Raw genomic sequence first — 10,451 nt, 5'->3', positions numbered from 1 at the left:
CTCTCGGCTGGATCCGGGGCCACCCTTCGTCCTGGGTCACTTACGTCGCTAATCGGGTGAGTGAGATCCAGACGCTGACTCCGGACGCCCACTGGCACCACGTCCCCGGCCGAGAGAATCCCGCGGACTGCGCGTCACGAGGACTCTACCCCAGCGAACTTGTGGACCACTCACTATGGTGGCAAGGTCCGTCGTGGCTGTCCTCCGAGAGCCAACCGTGGACGATCAACTGCGAGGAGCCACCAGAGGATGACCTCCCAGAGAGGCGCGTCCGCGCCCACGTCGCCGCCATCGCCGAACAAAGGACTGAGCCGGAGATGCTTCTTCGATACTCGTCGCTACAACGCCTGCTCCGGATCACTGCGTGGTGCCGTCGCTGGCTGCGGATCCATCGTCAGGACCACCTCGCGCATGGCCAGCCCGGCTTGAACAGCGCCGACGAGATCGAAGACTCCCGGATCTCCTGGTAAAAAATCATCCAGGCTGAAACATACAAAGAAGAACTGAGACACCTGAAGAATGGAAAGCCTCTGCCGACTCGAAGCTCCCTACTGAAGCTAAGTCCTTTTCTGGACAGTGAGGGACTCCTACGCGTCGGCGGGCGCCTTAAACACGCTGCACTGCAGTATGATGCCACGCATCCAACCATACTACCAAGCAGATCTAATTTTACTTGCCTCATTATCGACGACTACCACAAGCGGACGCTGCACGGCGGCACCCAGTTGACCTTGTGCTCTCTTCGCCAGGGGTATTGGGTCCCTCGAGGTCGCGCTCTAGTGAAGAGCCGCATCAGCCGGTGTCTAAGGTGCACCAGATGGCGGGCTGCCATCCCTCAGCCACTGATGGGGGACCTCCCGGCACCACGAGTTACTCCAGGCCGGCCGTTTCTGCATACCGGCGTAGACTACGCCGGACCGATTTGGATGCGAACAGCAGGGGGCCGCGGACTCAAGGCGACAAAAGGTTTTATTGTTGTCTTTATTTGTTTAGCTTCCCGAGCAGTCCACCTCGACGCGGCCTCGGACTACACCGCTGACGCCTTCCTTGCCGCTTTGCGTCGGTTCGTCGCCAGGCGAGGAGTCTGCCACTCGCTATATAGCGACTGCGGCACCAACTTCGTGGGTGCCGATAAGCAGCTTAGGCAACTATTTTCCGCCGCCAGTGCCGACGGACATCGCATCGCAACCTTCGCCGCCCAGGAAAGAATCCGGTGGCGGTTCAACCCGCCAGCTGCACCTAACTTCGGCGGTTTATGGGAAGCTGCCGTGAAAACGATGAAGCACCACCTTCGGCGAGTCATCGGTGACGCCACCCTCACCTACGAGGAGATGACTACTCTCCTAGCCCAAATTGAGGCCTGCCTCAATTCCAGACCGCTGCAGCCGTTGTCTGACGATCCGGAGGATGTAGCCGCACTCACACCTGGTCACTTCCTGGTCGGCTCCGCTCTCTCGGCGATCCCCGAACCGTCGCTCGAACGAGAGCCGTCGGCACGTCTCTCACGGTGGCAGCTCCTGCAAAACATGAAGGACCATGTCTGGTCTCGGTGGGTCAGCGAATACTTACACACGCTGGCCCATCGGCCGAAATGGTCCCGAATTAATCAGGAGGCTCGCGTCGGTCGAATCTGCCTCGTGCGAAACGAAATAACACCACCAACACGGTGGCCGCTTGCGCGCATTACACGACTGCATCCAGGTTCCGACGGTAACGTTCGCGTAGTCGACGTCCGCACCTCGACCACAAATTTGACGCGTCCCGTGAACAAGTTAGTCTTTCTGACCGACGGCTCCGAAGACTCACTCGAATCGCAATCACGCGTCGTCCGCGTTTAAAAAATTTACACTTTTCTCTATTCCATATTCACATTCATTTATTTTTTTTCACTAAATTTTCATTATTCTCCTCACAATTGTACTTCACACTCACAGTCACTTGCACATCGCCAGCATACGGTCTACGCGACGCTTAACCTATACGCGTCTATACTGACTCCCAGTATAAACAGCTGATCGATTCAGCATTCCGTTCTCTAAATCAATCGGAGCACGTGCGCTCCACGTGTCCGTCACGCACAAGCGCGTGAATAGGCTCGTGCCCCACTCTCGCGCTGAGAACACGATTGCAGGTATATTACTGCAAGGCGGGCGAAATGTTCGAGATTCGAACGGTAATAACCCGCGGACAAAAAAGCGTTAAAATATTCATGCATCTCAATCATGCCTCATGCAGCATGCATTTAATTTATTAATTAATATCGTGGTCTAACATGCGTATTTTAAATTATATTTAAATTAGCGCTCGGCCGCGAGAGTATACGGATACTCCGCGCCTTCGAAAATAAGCGCTTAAAACAGTCTAAATTGTAAACACCGCTGTCGCGCGAGAGGAGAGAAAAACAAGTAAATAATTACAGTAAACGTTCCTTCGCCCTTAATATCACAATAGAACGACAGCAAATGTACTCGAATATTCTATAATTACAAGGCGTATATAAGCCTCCTCTCTCGCGACCGCGGCGCTTTTTCCGATTGCTCATCGCGAATAAAGTGTGTTCATACGATAAAGATTGCTTGTCTTTGTCTAATTCATTACCGTTGCTTGCGGACACTTAGTAATTTAAGACTCGGCTAATTCTCTCGGTAAATTCGGTGCGGTATATTAATTGTAATTTTTGTTAATAGTTTATATAAATATATTTTTTTTGTGAACGTTACGCGTGTGTCGAGTGTTGTGTCTATTTCTCGGTCTCGCTTCCGACCACGTCCTATCCATCTTTCCGTCGCGCACAAGCAGTTTCCTGGACGTTGGATGGGTCGGTATGGCCCGATACGTTGGCCCGCAAGATCCCCGGACCTTAATTCTCTTGATTTCTTTTTATGGGGATACTGTAAGGAATCAATATACAAAACGCTTCCCGAGAACGTCGACGACTTAGAAACCAGATTGCGATATGTAATTTGGAATATCGAAGAGGAAGTAATGGAGAACGTCCAATTAAATTTATTTAAACGCATGCGAGCTTGCATAAGGATGGATGGTGGTCATTTTGAGCACCTATTATAAATTAATCCGCTCTTTTCAGAGCGACCAAAGTCAATCCGCTCTTTTCAGAGCGACCAAAGTCAATCCGCTCTTTCAAGAGCGACCAATACATTTATACATGGAACATCTTGTTCGCAAAACATAATCATTTTTCTCACGTCTCGCTTAAAAAGAAAAGGCAAAACGGGCGGATAATGTTAAGTCATTAAAAAAAATGTATTATAACGTAAAAAATTATAATACGTTATAATATGCCTTTTTTAATAACATAATTATTATACGTTTTAATACATGTCTCGCGTCAATCACATGTTCGGCAACGCCGCGTGATTGTTATCGTCTAGACGTGTCGCGAAGCGTCGCGACGCGTTGCGTCATCCGTCGCCGCAGTCTGTTGTCGTGTCCTTGCCGTGTAAACAATTGTCGTCCGCATCGAGTAACGTGTGCCTTTTTACAAGTAATTTTTAATAATTAATCGGTACACTGAGAGAATTTTCTCTTAAAATTTACCCTAAAAGTTATGGTAATTGTGAGACAATACGGTATGAAAAGAATTTTATTAAAATTTCTCTGATTAATATTTATCACATTAAAAATAATATCTATCACAATAAAATATGAAATATGTGTGATTAATTTTACTAAACTGTATAGTAAAATTAATCAAACATATTTTATATTTTCTTGTGATACATATTATTATTTTTAATATAATAAATAGTAGAGAAATTCTAATAAAATTCTTTCCACATTGTTGAAGATTCGTTCTTCGGATCGAATCCTCGAGGACGATCGAATTTTCTAGAATGTTTTTTTGTTAAATTCCTTAGTGTTTACGCCAAGGAAACACGTGAAACCAACGTGTACACTCGCCGCTAATTAGCGTGTGTACATCGCCTGATTTTCTGATGGTCCAATCGAGGACCCCGATCGGCTGCCGCCCTACGCGAGCTCCGAAATTCGCGCAGCCCTCGAGTCAGTCCTCGAGAGAGCGAGCGCCGAGAAACATAAGTCTCGGTACGCGACGAACTTGTAGAAAGTGAATAAACTAATTTATAAGAGTTTTAACAAGGCTCTGTAATATAAATATAAATTTAACGTATAAGACGGGCAACAAGAGCCAAATCGCGGATGACAATGCGTTATCCTAACGAAACTAAATAATTTTCCGTTAGAATTAAATACCGGTGCACAAGGCACCAAATTTTACTTGGACACGGCCAAGATTTTAAAATATAAAATAATCTCATATTTGAGATTTAATTTCAATACCCCCTTTAACCCCCCTACGGAAAATAACTGGCTTAAAAAATGCGTTTGTTTACCAACATTAATATATATAACAGAGAAAAGTATAGAATCGAAAGGATCTGAATAGCTCAGCTGGAAGAGCAGTCGCCCGGCAAGCGAAAGGTCTCGGGTTCGATTCCCGATTCAGCGATTTTCGGATCTATATTTTTCTCTTGCATTCATTTATTTATTTTCCGAAGGGGGGTTAAAGGGGGTATTGAAATTAAATCTCAAATATGAGATTATTTCATATTTAAAATCTTGGCCGTGTCCAAGTAAAATGTGGTGCCTTGTGCACCGGTATTTAATTCTAACGGAAAATTATTTAGTTTCGTTAGGATAACGCATTGTCATCCGCGATTTGGCTCTTGTTGCCCGTCTTATACGTTAAATTTATATTTATATTACAGAGCCTTGTTAAAACTCTTATATTTGATACACGCTGGCTTACAAAATGCGTTTGTTTACCAACATTAATATATATAACAGAGAAAAGTATAGAATCGAAAGGATCTGAATAGCTCAGCTAGAAGAGCAGTCGCCCGGCAAGCGAAAGGTCTCGGGTTCGATTCCCGATTCAGCGATTTTCGGATCTATATTTTTCTCTTGCATTCATTTATTTATTTTCCGTAGGGGGGTTAAAGGGGGTATTGAAATTAAATCTCAAATATGAGATTATTTCATATTTAAAATCTTGGCCGTGTCCAAGTAAAATGTGGTGCCTTGTGCACCGGTATTTAATTCTAACGGAAAATTATTTAGTTTCGTTAGGATAACGCATTGTCATCCGCGATTTGGCTCTTGTTGCCCGTCTTATACGTTAAATTTATATTTATATTACAGAGCCTTGTTAAAACTCTTATATTTGATACACGCTGGCTTACAAAATGCGTTTGTTTACCAACATTAATATATATAACAGAGAAAAGTATAGAATCGAAAGGATCTGAATAGCTCAGCTGGAAGAGCAGTCGCCCGGCAAGCGAAAGGTCTCGGGTTCGATTCCCGATTCAGCGATTTTCGGATCTATATTTTTCTCTTGCATTCATTTATTTATTTTCCGTAGGGGGGTTAAAGGGGGTATTGAAATTAAATCTCAAATATGAGATTATTTCATATTTAAAATCTTGGCCGTGTCCAAGTAAAATTTGGTGCCTTGTGCACCGGTATTTAATTCTAACGGAAAATTATTTAGTTTCGTTAGGATAACGCATTGTCATCCGCGATTTGGCTCTTGTTGCCCGTCTTATACGTTAAAAATCTACTATGTTAGGCAATATTCTCCTCTTCGGCGTGGTTTTCGAGCCAGGTATCGCATTTATGACTTTGTTATTCGACCCATCGCATTGTCGGTAGAATTTCGAAACATGTATAATTGTATTTGCGTGCTCGAACAGCCGAAAGAGGCGAATATTTGCTAAGGCTCAGTGCCTATTGAAAATTGAGAGCGTCTTTATAATTTAGAAATATTTACTCGAAAATTGTAAAAGGTTTTTTCACCTTCTGATTACTTGCCCTCGTTATTCGATCGCAAGGAATTATTGCATTGATCTCTTGTTTGATTTCTTGGTTGATTGAAAATTGATTTATTGTCTTCATCGTACGTTGAAGACTACCGTTGGCTATATTTCGCATATTCGCATACGTTCAAATGCGAGGCGGGCGGTATGTTTAAAATTGTCACGTATTTTCGGAGCGACGAAGCAAGGTTAATCGTAGAAATTGAAAATATTCGACGCCGAGATGTTATTCCGGTTGTTTTCGATTCCGCGAGCGAGGAATCTACAAAAACTCGCCTTTGTCTCGGGTTTCGGAGCGTGATGGGGCAATCGTCCGCGAATAGGATTTCAGCACGTGTGCCACGCGTCGATCGGATGAGCCTTAGCTGCCGAATTCCGCGAGGATCAAAAATGAGTCTACTCGAGGGGTCTGAACTGAAGAGACGTCTCCGTGTATATCAGCGAAAAGAGCATCGCGCGAATTTATCTCGTTCTAGAGCGAACTTCCGCGTTTTAATCTTGTCTGCGAGAGTTTTGAATAAAACTGATTTGCCTCAAAAATGAATTTCTCCACCTTTACAATTTTCTCCGCATCCAGTCTCCTTCGTATCTACGAGCCGACTTATAAATAAATAAATTTGCCTCTGCGCGGAAAATTAAAACAAATCGAAGGTTCTCGCACAACTTGTGAACTGCAGGACACATGAACATCGACATTTCGAACGCACATTGCGGTCCACGGATACAATTCCCGGACCACGCCTGGCTGAGAGTCGTTTTAGTACCCCTAAACTACTTGCGCCCGAAAAGCGCGCACGGCCACGACGCGGGCGACCAGAGAATGGCGCGCGCGTCGCCTGTGCTCTGTGCAACGCTTACAATGGGCGTACGAGCGATCGTTGGACGTTCGCCCGAGGTGTCTGTGCCGCGCCGACCAGCCGCGGCGCAAATCCTTGCGTCGTCTGAAATGACACACCGAAATAATAATGAGAAAGAGAAGCGCACAAGCGTGTAAAACGTTGGCGAACGCGCGCCCAGGGAATGCTGCGCGAATTAAGAGGGGGAGCGTGTTTGTGTATCCAAGTCGTGTGTGTACGCGAGAGCCGAGGAGAAATGGGATGAGAGTAAGAGCGCGCGCGAAGGGAGCAACAAACGGCCAAAAAAAGGGTCAGGGCGGTGAATGGCACCGCTTTCCCTAGAGCGGCGCGTGCGTCGTTGTCTCCCGAAAGTAGGTAGCGCATGTCTCACCGTCTCTCCTCTCCGTACATCACACAGACTGACCGACTGCTCTCGCACTCTGTGCCGCGTCTCTTGGTGCGATAGCGCTCGCGCGCCTTATGCCGAGGCGCCCTTGCCCGCACACATAACGGTATTACGGAGAAATATACGGCGCGTCGTCGTCCGGCGGAGAGAGCATTCGTAATCCTTTACCTCTTTACGGAGAAGGGTTTTGAATCGCGAGCCGACCGCGTGTCCGAGTCCACGAAATTTTCGTAAAGCAAAAATAAAGGACCGGCGCGCCGCGTCGTGTACTCGTCGAATCGATTCCGCCCGAATTTCGTATATAAAAGAGAAAGGAGAGCCGAGAATTTCGAACCCCGCGATATATCGTCTCCATTACCACCAACGAGTGTGTGTGCGGTTAGCGCCCCGGCGATTTGCCTTCTCGCGTATTTCGTGTGCTGCCGCTGCTGCTCTCTCGTCGACGCTCTCTCTCTCTCCTTCTTATATATTATAGAAGAGAGACGACGATGAGCGACGCGGAGGAAACAAACGGCTACGAAAACTCACTATGCGACGACCTCAGAGCAGGCGAGATTACCCGCTGAATTTAAGCATATTATTAAGCGGAGGAAAAGAAACTGACCAGGATTTCCTTAGTAGCGGCGAGCGAACAAGAAAGAGCCCAGCACCGAATCCCGCGGTTCCGCCGCAGGGAAATGTGGTGTTCGAAAGGATCCGCTTATCCCGAGGTGCCGCGTCGCGTCCAAGTCCATCTTGAATGGGGCCACTTACCCGTAGAGGGTGCCAGGCCCGTAGCGACCGGTGCGCGCCTCGGGAGAATCTCTCCTTAGAATCGGGTTGCTTGAGAGTGCAGCTCTAAGTGGGTGGTAAACTCCATCTAAGGCTAAATACGACCACGAGACCGATAGCGAACAAGTACCGTGAGGGAAAGTTGATAAGAACTTTGAAAAGAGAGTTCAAGAGTACGTGAAACCGTTCAGGGGTAAACCTAAGAAACCCAAAAGATCGAACGGGGAGATTCATCGTCAGCGGCGCTGGCTTCGCGTCGGTCGGCGATGTCCCGCGGAGTCCGTGCAAATCGATCGTCGAAACTGGGTATAGGGGCGAAAGACTAATTGAACCATCTAGTAGCTGGTTCCCTCCAAAGTTTCCCTTAGGATAGCTGGCACTCGGCCGTTCCGCACGGAACGCGCGCGAGTCTCATCTGGTAAAGCGAATGATTAGAGGCCTTGGGGCCAAAACGACCTCAACCTATTCTCAAACTTTAAATGGGTGAGATCTCTGGCTTTCTTGAATTATAAAGCCACGAGCATCTTCGAATCAGAGTGCCAAGTGGGCCATTTTTGGTAAGCAGAACTGGCGTGGTGGGATGAACCAAACGCAGAGTTAAGGCGCCCAACTCGACGCTCATGGGACACCATGAAAGGCGTTGGTTGCTTAAGACAGCAGAACGGTGGCCATGGAAGTCGGAATCCGCTAAGGAGTGTGTAAAACTCACCTGCCGAAGCAACTAGCCTTGAAAATGGATGGCGCTGAAGCGTCGAGCCTATACTCTGCCGTCAGTGGCAAGTGGGGCGGCAACCGGGAGCGGGCGTTAGTCTTCTCTCGCGTCGTCACGAAGCCCTGACGAGTAGGAGTGTCGCGACGGTGAGCGCAGAAAAGTCTGGGCGCGAGCTTGCCTGGAGCCGCCGTCGGTGCAGATCTTGGTGGTAGTAGCAAATACTCCAGCGAGGCCCTTGGAGGACTGACGTGGAGAAGGGTTTCGTGTGAACAGCCGTTGCACACGAGTCAGTCGATCCTAAGCCTAGGAGAAATCCTATGTCAATGACGGCGTACAATATACTCGAGTGTCGAGAAATAATAATAAATATTATACGAAAGACACACGCCCGTCGGGCAAAAGGGAATCCGGTTCCTATTCCGGAACCCGGCAGCGGAACCGCATACAATTCGGGCCCTTGTAAGAGTGTTCGTCGGGGTAACCCAAAATGACCTGGAGACGCCGTCGGGAGATCCGGGAAGAGTTTTCTTTTCTGTATAAGCATTCGAGTTTCCTGGAAACCTCTAGCAGGGAGATAGAGTTTGGAACGCGAAGAGCACCGCAGTTGCGGCGGTGTCCGGATCTTCCCCTCGGACCTTGAAAATCCAGGAGAGGGCCACGTGGAGGTGTCGCGCCGGTTCGTACCCATATCCGCAGCAGGTCTCCAAGGTAAAGAGCCTCTAGTCGATAGAATAATGTAGGTAAGGGAAGTCGGCAAATTGGATTCGTAACTTCGGAATAAGGATTGGCTCTGAGAAGCGGGGCTGACGTGCCGGGCCTGGGCAAGGTGAACGGTCGGCGTTCTCGCGCCGGTCCCGGTATCCGAGCTCGGTCCCGTGCCTTGGCCTCCCGCGGATCTTCCTTGCTGCGAGGCTTCCGTGGCGGCGCAAGCCGTCGTGGTCGTCCTCTTCGGCCGCCATTCAACGCTCAGCTCAGAACTGGCACGGACTAGGGGAATCCAACTGTCTAATTAAAACAAAGCATTGCGATGGCCCTCGCGGGTGTTGACGCAATGTGATTTCTGCCCAGTGCTCTGAATGTTAACGTGAAGAAATTCAAGCAAGCGCGGGTAAACGGCGGGAGTAACTATGACTCTCTTAAGGGAGCCGCCGATTTTGGTGGTTTCCATGCGCCAACCCCACCTCCTCGCGGTGAGAGTCGGGCAACGTCGGAACCAACCTCCCGGCGGCCAACGGGGCTCTGGCTTGGCGGAGCGGCAACGCTCCGTCCGGGTCCGTGGGGTTGCCAGCCCTTCGGGTCTGTTTACGGCAGGCACCACAAGAAGAGAAAAATATAATCTCCGGCGGCAGCCTCGGGCCGCCGGTCCTGTCGTCCCTTCGCCACCCTCTCCTGACCCCTCTCCAGGCTCTTCTCGTCGGCCGCCCGCTAGGCCACGACGCCGCCCAACACCCGCTGCCCCTGTCCCTGCTACCCCGCAAGCCCCGCAATTCCCATGCCCACACTGTGATCGTGCGTTCACCACGAAGACCGGACTCGGCCTCCATCGCCGATGTGCACACGAGGCCATCGTCAACGAGGAGGTTAACGTCGAGAGGGTTAACCGCCAATGGAGCGACGAAGAGAAGCGCATGATGACGAGGGAGGAGGCGCTTGCCGCGAATCGAGGCGTTAGGTTTATGAATCAACATCTGTTAACCGTCGTTCCGATTATGATCGATTATAATCGCCCGTTATGAAACATGAAAACGTAGGCGAGTTAAAGAGATTGCGAGACACGGTGGCTGCATCGCTGGCCGCGCTGACGAATTTGAGTCGACCGGTTGCTCAGTGGGACGATATGCTTGTTTATTGTGTCTCACAAAAATTCT

General features: G+C 48.8%; 1 pseudogene; it reads left to right on the top strand.

Annotated features, from left to right (window-relative positions):
* The first annotated feature begins 7,658 nt into the window (after positions 1 to 7,658).
* Positions 7,659 to 9,308, top strand: LOC146722011 (large subunit ribosomal RNA; annotated as a pseudogene).
* Positions 9,309 to 10,451: the final 1,143 nt, after the last annotated feature.

Source organism: Nylanderia fulva, unplaced genomic scaffold (genome assembly GCF_048542155.1).
Source record: "Nylanderia fulva isolate GAGA-0341 unplaced genomic scaffold, ASM4854215v1 Scaffold383, whole genome shotgun sequence".
Classification (NCBI taxonomy): domain Eukaryota; kingdom Metazoa; phylum Arthropoda; class Insecta; order Hymenoptera; family Formicidae; genus Nylanderia; species Nylanderia fulva.
This window is presented reverse-complemented; position numbering and strand designations above follow the sequence as displayed.